This window comes from Pseudophryne corroboree, chromosome 1 (genome assembly GCF_028390025.1).
Source record: "Pseudophryne corroboree isolate aPseCor3 chromosome 1, aPseCor3.hap2, whole genome shotgun sequence".
Classification (NCBI taxonomy): Eukaryota; Metazoa; Chordata; class Amphibia; order Anura; family Myobatrachidae; genus Pseudophryne; species Pseudophryne corroboree.
In genome coordinates this window covers 679728816-679748029 of record NC_086444.1, presented here as the reverse complement: position 1 = coordinate 679748029, position 19214 = coordinate 679728816, and the positions used below count along the sequence as shown (strand labels likewise).

At 45.8% G+C, this 19214-nt stretch overlaps 1 protein-coding gene across 1 annotated transcript in view; it reads right to left on the bottom strand.

The window, feature by feature from the left end:
• Positions 1-18169, bottom strand: part of LOC134933819 (uncharacterized) — a 229528-nt gene extending 211359 nt beyond the window's left edge. The window contains exon 1 of the mRNA XM_063929347.1: positions 18112-18169. The gene's annotated coding sequence lies outside the window, so the exon portion shown is untranslated. The remainder of the gene's footprint in view (positions 1-18111) is intronic.
• Between the last annotated feature and the right edge of the window lie 1045 nt (positions 18170-19214).

The window sequence follows — 19214 nt, the reverse complement described above, 5'->3', positions numbered from 1 at the left end:
AGCAGAAATGGGTAAGGTGGGTGGGGTTACAGCTGGTGTCACTGTGGTGGACACACCGGATGCGCCAGATCCACAGAGGGTCGTTTGGATCCCATCCAGCCGAGTAGAGAGATCCTGGAGACAGCGGATAATGTGGCCTTGTGCAGCCTCCTGATGTTCGAGTCTGGCTGCCAGTTCTTGCATCGGCATGGCCGCTTGATCCTGGTCTCCGGCTGGATTCATATGGTCAGTGCTTACTGTCACAACTGAGGGTCTGGGCTGACAGTTGGAAGCCTCAGTTGTAGGGGCTGGGATGAACTTAAACTTAAAAGGTTTAATCAGACCGCTGGACATGTAAGTGTAGTGGAGAAGGATCACCCGAAGGTGTGACCATGACAACCAGGGTTTAAAAGTCAATAAAAGTTTTATTAACAAACTCCGTATTTTGCACAGCAGTAAATAAAGAATAAGCAGTGATAAAATGGTACAGTTCCTGGATCACTAAGACCTTGGCTGGAGCCACAGAGCACTGGTAGGATATGGATTAGATGTTAAAGTCCCATAGATGGATTGTCCTTACCAGGCCTGTCTGTAGTAGTGAGGATAGCCGAGGAACACGTCTGCAGATGTAATTCTTGGAGCTGGATCACTGTAGCTGAAAGGACTGCTGTGAATGCTGGATGGAACCAGCCAGATGATGAAAACACGGAGTGGATGCTGGATGGAACCAGCCCGGTAACAGGATGAAGCTAGGGAGCGTGGATACTGGAAAGATGAAAGGTGGTTACCGATGGTTTGTGGATACTGCTGATATGGAGGTGTCCGTTGGAACAACACCGGCACTTTAAGGAAGCTGGATACTGCTGGAAGCTGATCGCTGGAAGCAGATGGTTTGTAGCTGGAAGCTGGAGTAGTCACGGAGGACTGCAGAGTCAGGCTGCACCGCAAGATGGAAAGCAGGTGCGGGTCTCTTAGTGGCTGCTGGTAACAGGAGCTGGAAACCTGGAGAAATAATCACAGGAGAGAGAGAGACTGGAACAAGGTTTGACAACCAAAGCACTGACCACTTCCTGGCCCAGGCACAGGATACTTATACCTACAGCAAGGCAGGCATTGGCTGGGCAATTATGCAGATTCCAGAAGCAGCGGATTGGTGGAAACTGAGGCATGTGATTGAAACCAACATGGCTGCGCCCATGTTAGCACTTGGAGGGAAAGTTAGTTTGAGAAACCATGTAGAGATTCGGCAGTAATGGCGCGCAGACCGCGGAGAGCAGGAGACGTCACACTGGCAACCTGCACACTGGAACCACATGGATGACAGCGGAGATCGCGGCAGACATGAAACGCCACACTGACAATCAGTAATCTGGAAACAGGGGAGCGGCGGCGGAGGCCGCAGAGGCTGGAGACGCCAAACGTGATGCCGCTGTGACAGCGTCTCAGAGTGACAAGAGGGAGATGTAGAGCATGGACATCAGTAACACAGGTGAGATCCGGCCCTGGAACGCTGAGCCAGCCTCAGGAGACATCTAAATGGCAAATAATGGCGTCCAGATACCCGGATCGTGACACTGGGGGGCATGTCATGTCTATCTGGCACTGCTGGGGGGTATATTGTGTGTAGCTGGCACTGCTGCGGGGCATGTCATGTGTAGCTGGCACTGCTGGGGGTATATTATGTCTATCTGGCACTGCACATTATGTGTATCTGGCACTACACTGGAGACATTGTGTGTAAGGAACACTACTGTGGCTGTTATGTGTAAGGCTACTAATTGTGTGCGTAGAGGGGGGGTGAAAATATATTTATTTATAGTCTAATAATATAAAGTTATGAGGCCACGCCCACTTTTCCAGAGGCATGGGGGGGGGGGGGCGCTTTTACATGTTCTCGCACAGGGTACTAGTAGGCCTGGAGCCGGCCCTGCGCCTACGGCTCCCTTACAGCGTGGAGCTATACGCGCCTGGGTAGTCTGCCTTGAGCCCTAGGACCCCAGATCAGAGCTGGATTTCAGGGGGCCTGACCATGGGTCCCTTGAGACCCGCTGGGCCCTAGGCCGATGCCTAGGTTGCATAGCAGTAAATCTGCCTCTGATCAGCACTCAGGTAGATAGCTCCAACCATCCGCCAGTCAGCATGCTGACAGCCATTCACTGTCTGGCTGTATGCTGGGAAGCAGGTAGAGAATGGTGCACTTCTATTCGTGGAAAGCTCCAGCAATCCACCAATCAGCATGCTGACAGCCATTAAGAGCTGCTGGGCAGCATTATCTACCTAGCTCCCAAGAAGTTCCTGAGACATCAGCCTTGGAAACAGATATTCTCCAGCCTAGCCCTCCCCTGCTTGAAGGCCTCTAGAATCATGGGGCCCTGGGCAGTTGCCCAGTGTGCCTTTACATTAACTTGGCCCTGAAAGCAGGCAATGGGTGCTACTTCACTTGAGTTTTAAAAATGTCTAAAATGCTTGTAAACAATTCTCTTATTTATATTATTTTATTTTTTTATAACATGACCATTGTCTTTTCTCTAAAAGCAGTATTTGGCTCACTGTACGGTACTAGTGGATGGCCAACTATTTTATATTACTAAATAAAACACAACAAAAGATATATGGAAAACACTACAATGAATGAAAGATGACATTTGCATAGTAAACTGTATGTACTAGCCAAATTCAACAGCAGATAATTCAAAAAAGGCATTAAGAAATGCAAAAGCATGTCAATTCAAGTATAAAAGTATAATAGTTGAAAATAATTGAAAATATAGCCATCTAATAATTTTACTACTTTTGCAGCTTTCCTGAAACTGGAGTATTAATGAACCATATGGAAGTTATACCGGAATCAGGAGTTACTTTACGTTTTACAATAAGATTTAAAAAAAAAAGAAGAATTAAAAAAAAGCTGGTCTAAAACTAGAGAAATGATGTAATCATAGCCGGAATGCAGAGAGTATGCTTGTTGTAAGAAATCAACACTTCGCCATTTAGAAAAACAAGATAGAAGAATTGCAGTAGTTGCAAATAAAAATGACAATCTGCAAAGGCTTTTATAAACAAAACTGCAAGCACAGTAGATGCTCAGTAGAATGTTTTAATCGGAAAGTTGCTTATAAGATTAGTGTAGTGGTTCTCAAAAACATACTGAGTCACATGACCAGTGTTAATTATTATTATTATTATTATTATTATTTTTTCACCAAATACAGTAGACTGATACAAATGAGAAAGTAAATCAGGAAAGTGTTACTATTCAATTAATTTGTCAGGGCTACAGTACCTGAACTCAGGGTCGGATTTAGGGGTGAGTGCGCACCTAGGCACGCAGTAACAGCTGCCCCATCCCCCCCTCCCTTGCCTAATTTTATTATTTTCATTGATTGGTTATAAGTAGAGATGAGCGGGTTCGGTTTCTCTGAATCCGAACCCGCCAGAACTTCATGTTTTTTTTCACGGGTCCGAGCGACTCGGATCTTCCCGCCTTGCTCGGTTAACCCGAGCGCGCCCGAACGTCATCATGACGCTGTCGGATTCTCGCGAGGCTCGGATTCTATCGCGAGACTCGGATTCTATATAAGGAGCCGCGCGTCGCCGCCATTTTCACACGTGCATTGAGATTGATAGGGAGAGGACGTGGCTGGCGTCCTCTCCATTTAGATTATAAGAGACTGAGAGAGATTTACTGGAGCTGACTAGGAGGAGTACTGTTACTGTAGAAGTGTAGAGACTGAGTGGAGAGAGTTTACTAGTGAGGACAGTGCAGTTTACTTTATAATCCGTTCTCTGCCTGAAAAAAGCGATACACAGCACACAGTGACTCAGTCACATACCATATCTGTGTGCACTGCTCAGGCTCAGGCCAGTGTGCTGCATCATCTATTATCTATATATAATATTATATATATCTGTCTGACTGCTCAGCTCACACAGCTTATAATTGTGGGGGAGACTGGGGAGCACTACTGCAGTGCCAGTTATAGGTTATAGCAGGAGCCAGGAGTACATAATATATTATATAGTGAGTGACCACCAGACACACAGTGCAGTTTATTTAATATATCCGTTCTCTGCCTGAAAAAAGCGATACACACAGTGACTCAGTCAGTCACATACCATATCTGTGTGCACTGCTCAGGCTCAGGCCAGTGTGCTGCATCATCTATTATCTATATATAATATTATATATATCTGTCTGACTGCTCAGCTCACACAGCTTATAATTGTGGGGGAGACTGGGGAGCACTACTGCAGTGCCAGTTATAGGTTATAGCAGGAGCCAGGAGTACATAATATATTATATAGTGAGTGACCACCAGACACACAGTGCAGTTTATTTAATATATCCGTTCTCTGCCTGAAAAAAGCGATACACACAGTGACTCAGTCAGTCACATACCATGTCTGTGTGCACTGCTCAGGCTCAGGCCAGTGTGCTGCATCATCTATTATCTATATATAATATTATATATATCTGTCTGACTGCTCAGCTCACACAGCTTATAATTGTGGGGGAGACTGGGGAGCACTACTGCAGTGCCAGTTATAGGTTATAGCAGGAGCCAGGAGTACATAATATATTATATAGTGAGTGACCACCAGACACACAGTGCAGTTTATTTAATATATCCGTTCTCTGCCTGAAAAAAGCGATACACACAGTGACTCAGTCAGTCACATACCATATCTGTGTGCACTGCTCAGGCTCAGGCCAGTGTGCTGCATCATCTATTATCTATATATAATATTATATATATCTGTCTGACTGCTCAGCTCACACAGCTTATAATTGTGGGGGAGACTGGGGAGCACTACTGCAGTGCCAGTTATAGGTTATAGCAGGAGCCAGGAGTACATAATATATTATATAGTGAGTGACCACCAGACACACAGTGCAGTTTATTTAATATATCCGTTCTCTGCCTGAAAAAAGCGATACACACAGTGACTCAGTCAGTCACATACCATATCTGTGTGCACTGCTCAGGCTCAGGCCAGTGTGCTGCATCATCTATTATCTATATATAATATTATATATATCTGTCTGACTGCTCAGCTCACACAGCTTATAATTGTGGGGGAGACTGGGGAGCACTACTGCAGTGCCAGTTATAGGTTATAGCAGGAGCCAGGAGTACATAATATATTATATAGTGAGTGACCACCAGACACACAGTGCAGTTTATTTAATATATCCGTTCTCTGCCTGAAAAAAGCGATACACACAGTGACTCAGTCAGTCACATACCATATCTGTGTGCACTGCTCAGGCTCAGGCCAGTGTGCTGCATCATCTATTATCTATATATAATATTATATATATCTGTCTGACTGCTCAGCTCACACAGCTTATAATTGTGGGGGAGACTGGGGAGCACTACTGCAGTGCCAGTTATAGGTTATAGCAGGAGCCAGGAGTACATAATATATTATATAGTGAGTGACCACCAGACACACAGTGCAGTTTATTTAATATATCCGTTCTCTGCCTGAAAAAAGCGATACACACAGTGACTCAGTCAGTCACATACCATATCTGTGTGCACTGCTCAGGCTCAGGCCAGTGTGCTGCATCATCTATTATCTATATATAATATTATATATATCTGTCTGACTGCTCAGCTCACACAGCTTATAATTGTGGGGGAGACTGGGGAGCACTACTGCAGTGCCAGTTATAGGTTATAGCAGGAGCCAGGAGTACATAATATATTATATAGTGAGTGACCACCAGACACACAGTGCAGTTTATTTAATATATCCGTTCTCTGCCTGAAAAAAGCGATACACACAGTGACTCAGTCAGTCACATACCATATCTGTGTGCACTGCTCAGGCTCAGGCCAGTGTGCTGCATCATCTATTATCTATATATAATATTATATATATCTGTCTGACTGCTCAGCTCACACAGCTTATAATTGTGGGGGAGACTGGGGAGCACTACTGCAGTGCCAGTTATAGGTTATAGCAGAAGCCAGGAGTACATATTATATTAAAATTAAACAGTGCACACTTTTGCTGCAGGAGTGCCACTGCCAGTGTGACTGACCAGTGACCTGACCACACTGACCACCAGTATAGTTAGTAGTATACTTATATTGTGATTGCCTGAAAAAGTTAAACACTCGTCGTGTGACTTCACTTGTGTGTTTTTTTTTTTTTTATTCTATAAAAATAAAACTCATTCTGCTGACAGACAGTGTCCAGCAGGTCCGTCATTATATAATATATAATATATACCTGTCCGGCTGCAGTAGTGATATATATATATTTTTTATATCATTTATCATCCAGTCGCAGCAGACACAGTACGGTAGTTCACGGCTGTGGCTACCTCTGTGTCTCTGCACTCGGCAGGCAGTCCGTCCATAATTGTAATACCACCTAACCGTGGATTTTTTTCATTCTTCTTTATACATACATAGTTACATAGACATCTTCTCTTTATCAACCAGTCTATATTAGCTGCAGACACAGTACAGTACGGTAGTTCACGGCTGTGGCTACCTCTGTGTCTGCACTCGGCAGGCAGTCCATCCATAATTGTATACCACCTAACCGTGGTTTTTTTTCATTCTTCTTTATACATACATAGTTACATAGACATCTTCTCTTTATCAACCAGTCTATATTAGCTGCAGACACAGTACAGTACGGTAGTTCACGGCTGTGGCTACCTCTGTGTCTGCACTCGGCAGGCAGTCCGTCCATAATTGTATACCACCTAACCGTGGATTTTTTTTCATTCTTCTTTATACATACATAGTTACATAGACATCTTCTCTTTATCAACCAGTCTATATTAGCTGCAGACACAGTACAGTACGGTAGTTCACGGCTGTGGCTACCTCTGTGTCTGCACTCGGCAGGCAGTCCGTCCATAATTGTATACCACCTAACCGTGGATTTTTTTCAGTCTTCTTTATACATACATAGTTACATAGACATCTTCTCTTTATCAACCAGTCTATATTAGCTGCAGACACAGTACAGTACGGTAGTTCACGGCTGTGGCTACCTCTGTGTCTGCAGTCGGCAGGCAGTCCATAATTGTATACTAGTATCCATCTCCATTGTTTACCTGAGGTGCCTTTTAGTTGTGCCTATTAAAATATGGAGAACAAAAATGTTGAGGTTCCAAAATTAGGGAAAGATCAAGATCCACTTCCACCTCGTGCTGAAGCTGCTGCCACTAGTCATGGCCGAGACGATGAAATGCCAGCAACGTCGTCTGCCAAGGCCGATGCCCAATGTCATAGTACAGAGCATGTCAAATCCAAAACACCAAATATCAGAAAAAAAAGGACTCCAAAACCTAAAATAAAATTGTCGGAGGAGAAGCGTAAACTTGCCAATATGCCATTTACCACACGGAGTGGCAAGGAACGGCTGAGGCCCTGGCCTATGTTCATGGCTAGTGGTTCAGCTTCACATGAGGATGGAAGCACTCAGCCTCTCGCTAGAAAAATGAAAAGACTCAAGCTGGCAAAAGCAGCACAGCAAAGAACTGTGCATTCTTCGAAATCCCAAATCCACAAGGAGAGTCCAATTGTGTCGGTTGCGATGCCTGACCTTCCCAACACTGGACGTGAAGAGCATGCGCCTTCCACCATTTGCACGCCCCCTGCAAGTGCTGGAAGGAGCACCCGCAGTCCAGTTCCTGATAGTCAGATTGAAGATGTCAGTGTTGAAGTACACCAGGATGAGGAGGATATGGGTGTTGCTGGCGCTGGGGAGGAAATTGACCAGGAGGATTCTGATGGTGAGGTGGTTTGTTTAAGTCAGGCACCCGGGGAGACACCTGTTGTCCGTGGGAGGAATATGGCCGTTGACATGCCAGGTGAAAATACCAAAAAAATCAGCTCTTCGGTGTGGAGGTATTTCACCAGAAATGCGGACAACAGGTGTCAAGCCGTGTGTTCCCTTTGTCAAGCTGTAATAAGTAGGGGTAAGGACGTTAACCACCTCGGAACATCCTCCCTTATACGTCACCTGCAGCGCATTCATAATAAGTCAGTGACAAGTTCAAAAACTTTGGGTGACAGCGGAAGCAGTCCACTGACCAGTAAATCCCTTCCTCTTGTAACCAAGCTCACGCAAACCACCCCACCAACTCCCTCAGTGTCAATTTCCTCCTTCCCCAGGAATGCCAATAGTCCTGCAGGCCATGTCACTGGCAATTCTGACGAGTCCTCTCCTGCCTGGGATTCCTCCGATGCATCCTTGCGTGTAACGCCTACTGCTGCTGGCGCTGCTGTTGTTGCCGCTGGGAGTCGATGGTCATCCCAGAGGGGAAGTCGTAAGCCCACTTGTACTACTTCCAGTAAGCAATTGACTGTTCAACAGTCCTTTGCGAGGAAGATGAAATATCACAGCAGTCATCCTACTGCAAAGCGGATAACTGAGGCCTTGACAACTATGTTGGTGTTAGACGTGCGTCCGGTATCCGCCGTTAGTTCACAGGGAACTAGACAATTTATTGAGGCAGTGTGCCCCCGTTACCAAATACCATCTAGGTTCCATTTCTCTAGGCAGGCGATACCGAGAATGTACACGGACGTCAGAAAAAGACTCACCAGTGTCCTAAAAAATGCAGTTGTACCCAATGTCCACTTAACCACGGACATGTGGACAAGTGGAGCAGGGCAGGGTCAGGACTATATGACTGTGACAGCCCACTGGGTAGATGTATGGACTCCCGCCGCAAGAACAGCAGCGGCGGCACCAGTAGCAGCATCTCGCAAACGCCAACTCTTTCCTAGGCAGGCTACGCTTTGTGTCACCGCTTTCCAGAATACGCACACAGCTGAAAACCTCTTACGGCAACTGAGGAAGATCATCGCGGAATGGCTTACCCCAATTGGACTCTCCTGTGGATTTGTGGCATCGGACAACGCCAGCAATATTGTGTGTGCATTAAATATGGGCAAATTCCAGCACGTCCCATGTTTTGCACATACCTTGAATTTGGTGGTGCAGAATTTTTTAAAAAACGACAGGGGCGTGCAAGAGATGCTGTCGGTGGCCAGAAAAATTGCGGGACACTTTCGGCGTACAGGCACCACGTACAGAAGACTGGAGCACCACCAAAAACTACTGAACCTGCCCTGCCATCATCTGAAGCAAGAAGTGGTAACGAGGTGGAATTCAACCCTCTATATGCTTCAGAGGTTGGAGGAGCAGCAAAAGGCCATTCAAGCCTATACAATTGAGCACGATATAGGAGGTGGAATGCACCTGTCTCAAGTGCAGTGGAGAATGATTTCAACGTTGTGCAAGGTTCTGATGCCCTTTGAACTTGCCACACGTGAAGTCAGTTCAGACACTGCCAGCCTGAGTCAGGTCATTCCCCTCATCAGGCTTTTGCAGAAGAAGCTGGAGGCATTGAAGAAGGAGCTAAAAGGGAGCGATTCCGCTAGGCATGTGGGACTTGTGGATGCAGCCCTTAATTCGCTTAACAAGGATTCACGGGTGGTCAATCTGTTGAAATCAGAGCACTACATTTTGGCCACCGTGCTCGATCCTAGATTTAAAGCCTACCTTGGATCTCTCTTTCCAGCAGACACAAGTCTGCTGGGGTTGAAAGACCTGCTGGTGACAAAATTGTCAAGTCAAGCGGAACGCGACCTGTCAACATCTCCTCCTTCACATTCTCCCGCAACTGGGGGTGCGAGGAAAAGGCTCAGAATTCCGAGCCCACCCGCTGGCGGTGATGCAGGGCAGTCTGGAGCGACTGCTGATGCTGACATCTGGTCCGGACTGAAGGACCTGACAACGATTACGGACATGTCGTCTACTGTCACTGCATATGATTCTCTCAACATTGATAGAATGGTGGAGGATTATATGAGTGACCGCATCCAAGTAGGCACGTCACACAGTCCGTACTTATACTGGCAGGAAAAAGAGGCAATTTGGAGGCCCTTGCACAAACTGGCTTTATTCTACCTAAGTTGCCCTCCCACAAGTGTGTACTCCGAAAGAGTGTTTAGTGCCGCCGCTCACCTTGTCAGCAATCGGCGTACGAGGTTACATCCAGAAAATGTGGAGAAGATGATGTTCATTAAAATGAATTATAATCAATTCCTCCGCGGAGACATTGACCAGCAGCAATTGCCTCCACAAAGTACACAGGGAGCTGAGATGGTGGATTCCAGTGGGGACGAATTGATAATCTGTGAGGAGGGGGATGTACACGGTGATATATCGGAGGGTGAAGATGAGGTGGACATCTTGCCTCTGTAGAGCCAGTTTGTGCAAGGAGAGATTAATTGCTTCTTTTTTGGGGGGGGTCCAAACCAACCCGTCATATCAGTCACAGTCGTGTGGCAGACCCTGTCACTGAAATGATGGGTTGGTTAAAGTGTGCATGTCCTGTTTTGTTTATACAACATAAGGGTGGGTGGGAGGGCCCAAGGACAATTCCATCTTGCACCTCTTTTTTCTTTTCTTTTTCTTTGCATCATGTGCTGATTGGGGAGGGTTTTTTGGAAGGGACATCCTGCGTGACACTGCAGTGCCACTCCTAGATGGGCCCGGTGTTTGTGTCGGCCACTAGGGTCGCTAATCTTACTCACACAGTCAGCTACCTCATTGCGCCTCTTTTTTTCTTTGCGTCATGTGCTGTTTGGGGAGGGTTTTTTGGAAGGGACATCCTGCGTGACACTGCAGTGCCACTCCTAGATGGGCCCGGTGTTTGTGTCGGCCACTAGGGTCGCTAATCTTACTCACACAGCTACCTCATTGCGCCTCTTTTTTTCTTTGCGTCATGTGCTGTTTGGGGAGGGTTTTTTGGAAGGGACATCCTGCGTGACACTGCAGTGCCACTCCTAGATGGGCCCGGTGTTTGTGTCGGCCACTAGGGTCGCTAATCTTACTCACACAGCTACCTCATTGCGCCTCTTTTTTTCTTTGCGTCATGTGCTGTTTGGGGAGGGTTTTTTGGAAGGGCCATCCTGCGTGACACTGCAGTGCCACTCCTAGATGGGCCCGGTGTTTGTGTCGGCCACTAGGGTCGCTAATCTTACTCACACAGCTACCTCATTGCGCCTCTTTTTTTCTTTGCGTCATGTGCTGTTTGGGGAGGGTTTTTTGGAAGGGACATCCTGCGTGACACTGCAGTGCCACTCCTAGATGGGCCCGGTGTTTGTGTCGGCCACTAGGGTCGCTTATCTTACTCACACAGCGACCTCGGTGCAAATTTTAGGACTAAAAATAATATTGTGAGGTGTGAGGTATTCAGAATAGACTGAAAATGAGTGTAAATTATGGTTTTTGAGGTTAATAATACTTTGGGATCAAAATGACCCCCAAATTCTATGATTTAAGCTGTTTTTTAGTGTTTTTTGAAAAAAACACCCGAATCCAAAACACACCCGAATCCGACAAAAAAAATTCGGTGAGGTTTTGCCAAAACGCGTTCGAACCCAAAACACGGCCGCGGAACCGAACCCAAAACCAAAACACAAAACCCGAAAAATTTCAGGCGCTCATCTCTAGTTATAAGCTCTCATTTGATGATTACCAATTGAATCAAATAATAAAAAAGCCACTAGGATATTTTTTTATTCTTAATTACTGTATGTATGTATACATATTTACTGATTAGGCAGCTTATAGGGGTAGTTTGTGCATGTCCCACCCATTTACACTCCATTCAAGATACAGACGTGCCAATATACATCTTTCCCTGCGATGCGAACGCATTTCGGACAAAGAATGTGCCATGCTGTGGCATTCGAGGGTGCGTGCATATGCAAGCGATTTTACGTGAGTGGGAGCAGCACGGCTGCAATGGCCAGGCTGCGGGAGTGAGAAGCTTTCGCTGCCGTGTATATAGAGAGGGACCTGGCGGCTCACAGTGAGGATATCCCGCTACCCGTAGATATAATGCCAGTTGTGCTTGAGATCGCAGCGTGGGTGCATACACCAGCAATCATTTTCATATGAAAACAGCCATAGTAAAGATGTGCGAAGACATACAGTATGCTACAGTGCAGTGAAAATATTTAGCAGGTACATTTCGGGCTGACGGTACCATCACAAGCTACCAAGTGCTGCCCACAAACAAGCCATAGCCAGATTAAGGTGGGGGCGCAGGGTATACTGTACCCTGGGCCCACCTTTGTAAGGGGGCCGCCCAGTCGGTTACACTAACATCACTAGCTCTCCCTCTTGTTCAGCAGCAAAACCAGGCAACCAGTTTGTGAGCAGGACAATATGCAGTGCAGGCAGGGACCCAGGAGTATCAGGTTTCATGAACTACCAGAGGATAGACAGGAGGGGAAGGGGGCGGGGAGGGAGAGAGCTGTAAGTGACCCAGGGATCTCAGTTTCTCCTCTTCCCACCTGGGTGTGTGGGTTCTGTGTAACCTGTCATATGATGAGAGCATTTGGGCCTAGAGAGAGACACACACAAGAAAGTCCTCCTGAGTCCTATCCCAGTGTGTAAGTAGTAGTGCTGCAATTGCATTTTTGCAAAATAAATTATAGATTTTATTTTTCTATGTGTATTTTAAGGTTGTTTAAGTTGTCTTTGTTCTACTACAAGAAAACTTTATACAATAATTGTCTCTCAATTAGGTGGGGCTATAAACAGCACTCAGGCATTAATAAACTATTAGATTAAATCTAATAAACACCATTGGTTTAAATTTAATAAACACAATCTATACTTCCCAACATGACCCATTCCAAGAGGGACAAAATGCTTTCCATCTTAATTTATGCGATCACCTGTACTGAAATACCTTCTTATCAATTAAATAGTTCAACACAGGTGACACCAATCATATATTAAGAGGGAAGTCCAGATATAGAGCATTATGTCCCTTTTGGAATGGATCATGTTGGGAGGCATGCACAATCTAATATATACCCCCACCCTTCCCCTGGGCCCTCCTATCTAAATTGCTCCAGGCCCCCCTCCAAGGCTTAATCCGGCCCTGAAACAAGCCCCTATGCAGGTGCCTCATGTGACTGATGGGAAATTCACCACTGCCTGATCTGTGTCTCAAGTTCATGTTAAAAATGAAAAATTCATCACCCATGATAAAGGTGCCTTAGACAGACACAGCCTAAAGCATGTGAACTACTGAACAAATGACTGTGGATTCAGGGGCAGATGTATTAAACCCGGAGAAGTGATAAAGTGGAAAGTCATAATACACCAGCCAATCAACTTATAACGGTCAAGTTACAGGCTGCTTTGAAAAATGACAGGAGCTGATTAGTGCGTTATCACCTTCCACTTTATCACTTCTCTGGGCTTAATATTCTGCCCAAAGTTAGATCAATGTGGAATGCTCTTATGAAATGTATCTTCCGCATTCATAGGCAAGTCAGTGCATAGCATGTTCTCCATCACAGATGGTGCATTGTGATCTGTACAGGCCACTGAGAGTAGTAACTCAAGGCTGAGGAAGTTAAACTTTAGCATTGTGATAACCTTCTCAGTCCTGGGTTGTATTTTGTAATGAACACAAGCAAATTACAGTTCAAAAAAGGGAGTAGCATAACTAAAGGGTGGGGCTTGATGTGTCATAATGCAGAAATGGTGTGTGGTCTATTATGAAATCTTGGAAAAGTTATGTTATACTATCACATGTCGATGATTTCAGGGGTAATGTGTAGAGCTTGTCCTGCATGTATGGGCACCACAACAAAATCCAGTACAGTTTTTAGTTTTTTTTGGTGGTGTGCGCTCCAATCACCCAGTGCAGTATAAAACTGTGCTGGGGCTTGAGTCTTTGAACCCTCTCAAAGAGAAGAACTGCCCTGTTTTTCCCCATACCCTCAGAGCCAAAAGGTTACAATTAGGGGGGGAAATGAACCTTCAGACCCCCCCCCCCTACCCTTCATCAAAGTTAGGGCTCTCCTTGTCAACACAGCTAAATGGCCCCTTAGGGTATTAAAAGGCTCTAGGTGTTCCTCGTCCGCAAGGTTCGGGGTCACCCCTATCTCCCCAGGGTTGGGCAAAGCTTCCCCTGGGAAGGAATTCTTCAAGGATGCAGCCGCAAGGTGGTTGACAGCGGCGGCCATTGGGAGGGGGGGTTGATGCTGTGTTTTGCTGTCTGGCCAAACAGGGTTGTACCGGGAGCATTTTCGGGGTGGCTGCGTGATGTCACACGCAGCTGTTCCGATTAAAAAAATGGCACCTGACAGCGCAGCCAGTCTGAGCTGCCTGGGGTCAACATTAATTCGATGTGGACGCATCGGGAGGTGGTGCCACACATGCAGGGTGACCTTGTGTGAGGAGATGGATGCAGATCTTGCTGCTTATGCAGCAATCTGCATCCATCTCTGAATCCTAAGTGCAGCCTGATGTGGAAGCCTGATGGTTTTAAATACAAATCTGATGTTTGTGGGTCTGTGTAGGTGCGCATGTGCAGAACAGGTCTTGCGATATTGCTACCAGCCCCACCCTTAGCTGCAGCATGATTAACATGCTGTGGTATTTTGGTGGTGGTGGGGGGGTGGCAATTGGCACCATTCTTCAAAACTTGGGCATGTTGCCCCCATTTTGTAGGCTTGCCGGGCACATGGTCTGTGTCGTTGGACACAGACTTCCTGGACCCGGCTATCCGAAATCTACAGCCAGTCTGTGTAAGCTTCAACTTATGCAGACTTACCAAGGTCTGCTACCATTGTGAGTCACGGTGATCCGATGCTGCGTCCTCAGATGCATGTAGGAGGTGCCTCCTGCTGCATCTGCATTTTATTTGTACGGATTTGCACAGCTGCTTCATACAAATAGAATCAGGACCTGAGTGCAGGAAAAGGAGCACCCTTAGACCACATACTATTATACCTTCACGGGGTTGTGAGCCACGCCACCTTTTTCATCACTGTGGGGGCATACTCAGTGCTCTGAGAGCTGCTGGCCATGCCCCCAGCCCCTCTGTTTCCCATGAATAGAACCTGTGCACAAGTACGCAGCATCTCTTCATGGCAGTGCTGCAAATGAAAGGATCCCCCCAACTGCCCCCTATACCCACCGCGGAACACTGCAACCCACGGATGGGACAGTGGGACAATGCCCAAAACATGGGACTGGCCCGCGAAAATTAATATGTGCAGCTGTATAACTGTGTGTGTATAAATATTTATATATATATATATATATATATATATATACACATTGGCGTATCTATAATGAGTGCACTGTGAGTGGTGCACATGGGCCCCTGGGTCCAGAAGGGGCCCACACCGCACACACTGCACCCATTTCTCTTATACTCACCTTTCCGGCATCCATCGGTGACTGTGTGGGCCCCCTCCTCTCCCGTAGCTGTCACCACCGCTGCTAGCACACTGAGAATCTGGCACAGTGCCCTTAAATCTAGTTGACAGTGCCAGGATCTACAGCGTATGTGCAGGACTCCAAAAAATGGCGCAGCTGACATTTTTGCGGAGTCCTGCGCATGCTCTGTAGACTCTGGCACTTGCCAGAGTCTCAGTGCTGAGAGCGCTAGCAGCTGCGGTGACAGCTACAGGAGAGGAGGGGGCCCACACACGGAGTCTGCACACAGGTCCCCTCCTCTCTAGAAACGCCTCTATATATATATGTATATATATATATATATATATATATATAGATATATATATAGATATATATATAGATAGCATGTGGAGAGACTGCGGCACTCGAAATTAATGAAAGTAAAAATGCTGTTTATTGAATAAACTCCGTCATATTCTTGCCTAGCATGGCAAGAATATGACGGAGTTTATTCAATAAACAGCATTTTTACTTTCATTAATTTCGAGTGCCGCAGTCTCTCCACATGCTATTATTCATTTACTGAAGGCACCATTCGCACTCCTACACAGCAACGAGTGACGGTTCATTTCTGCAACTATATATATAGATATATATATATAGATATAAATATATATATATGTATATATAAAAATATATATATAGATAGTGTGTGTGTGTGTGTGTGTGTGTGTGTGTGTGTGTGTGTGTGTGTGTGTGTGTGTGTCAAACGTGTATGTATGTTTGTCTTTCTGTTTTAAAGCAGGCAAGCGGTGCAGAATTTTATTTTAATTTTAAATAATCTGACGGTTTTTCTCTCATGTATACTCTGCTTTACATGGAGTTCAATACATGCACCTCATATGCTTCATCTCTCTGCCTGATTGGAATGCTTACTGTAAATAATGCTATATACTGCTGTACTTCTATATCTCCATTCCACTTATTATGAGTGTACCAAATATCTGAAGGATCGACTATTAGAAGACAAAGTATATGCAAAATGTCACAAACATTGTCATTATAATAAGTACTTTACTTAAATATTCCTGGATATACACATTTGAAAAATCCCTAAAGCTATATTTACCTTTAGGATAAATAAATTCAACAAGTTTAAATACACAGAAGGTCAAAGCAGCAAATCTGCACAAGTCTATGGACTTAGTAAAATGACATATACAGAAACAAAATAATACTTAGGGTTATATGTACTAAACTTTGGAAAGAGATAAGGTGAAAACAGTGGCGGAACTAGCGAGCGGTGGGCCCAGGTGCGACAAAATGCTTTGCCCCCCCCGCCCCCCTTCCCCATCCCATCCTAGTTCACCCCCTCACCCCTGGAGAGGATCTGGTGAGGGGGACCTGCTCAGGGCCAGAGAAATGGATACCTAGCAACAGTGCCGTAACTAGATTTTAGCACTGTGTGCAAGAAACGGCTTCGGAGCCCCACCCCTGCATGCAAAACAGGGGCAGTGCGTGCCGTAAATACATAGTGGCGTGGCTTCGTGGAGAAGGGGTGTGGCCACAAAATAATACCAATTCATAAAACGGTGCACAGTAGTCTCCATTATTCAAATTACGCCGCACAGTAGCACCAATACACCAGGTAGAGACCCTTTTACACCTTACGGCGGACAGATTCCTCTTTTTATATATTATGGCAGACAGCGTCCCCTTTTTACACATTATGGCAGACAGCGTGCACTTTTTACACATAACGGCAGACAGCGTGCACTTTTTACACATAATGGCAGACAGCGTCCCCTTTTTACACATAACGGCAGACAGCGTGCCCTTGTTACACATAGCGGCAGACAGCGTACACTTTTTACACATAACGGCAGACAGCGTGCCCTTGTTTAAACATAGCAGCAGACAGCGTACACTTTTTACACATAACGGCAGACAGCGTCCCCTTTTTACACATTACGGCAGACAGTGTGCCCTTGTTACACATTACGACAGACAGCGTCCCCCTTTTTACACATTACGGCAGGCAGATTCCCCCTTTTTACACATTGCGGCAGGCAGATTCCCCATTTCTACACATTGCGGCAGGCAGATTCCCCCTTTTTACACATTACGGCTGGCAGATTCCCCCTTTTTACACATTGCGGCAAGCAGATCCCCCCTTTTTACACATTGCGGCAGACGAAAGAAAGAAAGAAAGAAAGAAAGAAAGAAAGAAAGAAAGAAAGAAAGAAAGAAAGAAAGAAAGAAAGAAAAAAGAATTATACTTACCCTCTCCGCTGGCTCAGGCTCCTCTGTGCAGCTTCTGACGATTCCCGGGCAGGAGAGAAGGAGGAGGAGGGAGGTGGAGGAGGGAGCCGCAGCAGCTCTGTGTTATTGGTGGAGGCGCTGCTGCTGCCCCTCTGCTTCCCTATAGGCTGTTCTCGGAAGACAGCCTATAGTGAAGCAGAGGGACAGCAGCAGCAGCGCCTCCACCAGTAACAAAGCGCTGCTGCTGCTCCCTCCTCCACCTCCCTTCTCCTCCTTTTCCCACGTGGCCGCTGCAGTGCGCTCCTCTGCTCTCTGGGCGGCTGTGTGCTGCGGGCAGCGGTTGCCCGCAGCACACAGCGGCATGTAATGAGTCAGTTTGACTCATTACATGCTTTGGGCCCCTGGACAGAGGCGGGCCCCAGTGCAACGCACTGGTTGCACTGGCGGTAGTTCCGTCTCTGGGTGGAAAGAGATAAAATACCAGCCAATCAGCTGCTACAAAGTCACAGGCTGTGTTTGAAAAATGACAGGAGCTGGTTGGTTGGTGCTTTATCTCCGTCCACTATATTTCTCTCCAAGGCTTAATAGACCCCTTAATCATTTACGTTACAGGATACTTTTCCAACAGATTTCTTTATAGTTGCTCACCGTGAGTTTCAGCTCTGCCTCTTTATCCACTGATCCGCGTGATGTCTTATGCCAATAAAGACAATGCAGAATGATCTTATTTTTACTATTCACTCATAGTAACTAGTCATCCCCACCCCCACCCCCCCCAAAATAGGGAAGCAGAAACAGTGGTATGTCAGCTTACAGTTTACTTCTGCTTTCTAATGTGCACAGAGACTGAGTATGGCAGATTCCAGTAATGTTACTTAGCTTTCACATATAAGAACGGTTTTTGTTTAACGTTGATGTAATTATGATATTATGTTCAGCAACTCAGATTATGGTGAACATATAAACCATGGGGATACGGTCATTAGGTGGACCACACTTAGGTCGACAGTCATTATGTCGACCACTATTGGTTTGCATGCATTGGGTCCACATGGTCACTAGGTCGACATGGTCATTAGGTCGACGTGTACTGGGTCGACATGTAAAAAGGTCGACATGAGGTTTTTTTTAACTTTTTTTGGTGCCGTTTTTTCTTCGTACAGTGGCGGGGAACCCCAATTAGTGCACCGTGGTTGACATTGGCAACTTCTCCACTAGTCATTTTCTCCACTCTTTTCACTGCTTCATGAATAGACCCCTAAATATATAAAGATTTGAAATTGGGCACTAGAAATGGTAAAGTGCAACTGGAAAATACATTCAGAACATATTTTCAGATCCTCAATACAAGCATATCATATGTGCCAGATTTATGTCATGAGCTTTGTTTTGTGTAGGTATATGTCTGTGCATGTGCACCGCTTTCCTTGCGATGGCAATCACAGTGTGGATTTAGACGCAGTTTGATTGACAGCTAATGACTTTAGTGGAGGTAACAAGGAGTGCCAACTAAAACGCAGAAATGTCCGAACCATTTTGGGGAGTGTTGCAGTTAGCATCTGCATCTTCGGACTAAGGGGTAATTCCAAGTTGATCGCAGCAGGAAATTTTTTTGCAGTTGGGCAAAACCATGTGCACTGCAGGGGAGGCAGATATAACATTTGCAGAGAGAGTTAGATTTGGGTGGGTTATTTTATTTCTGTGCAGGGTAAATACTGGCTGCTTTATTTTTACACTGCAAATTAGATTGC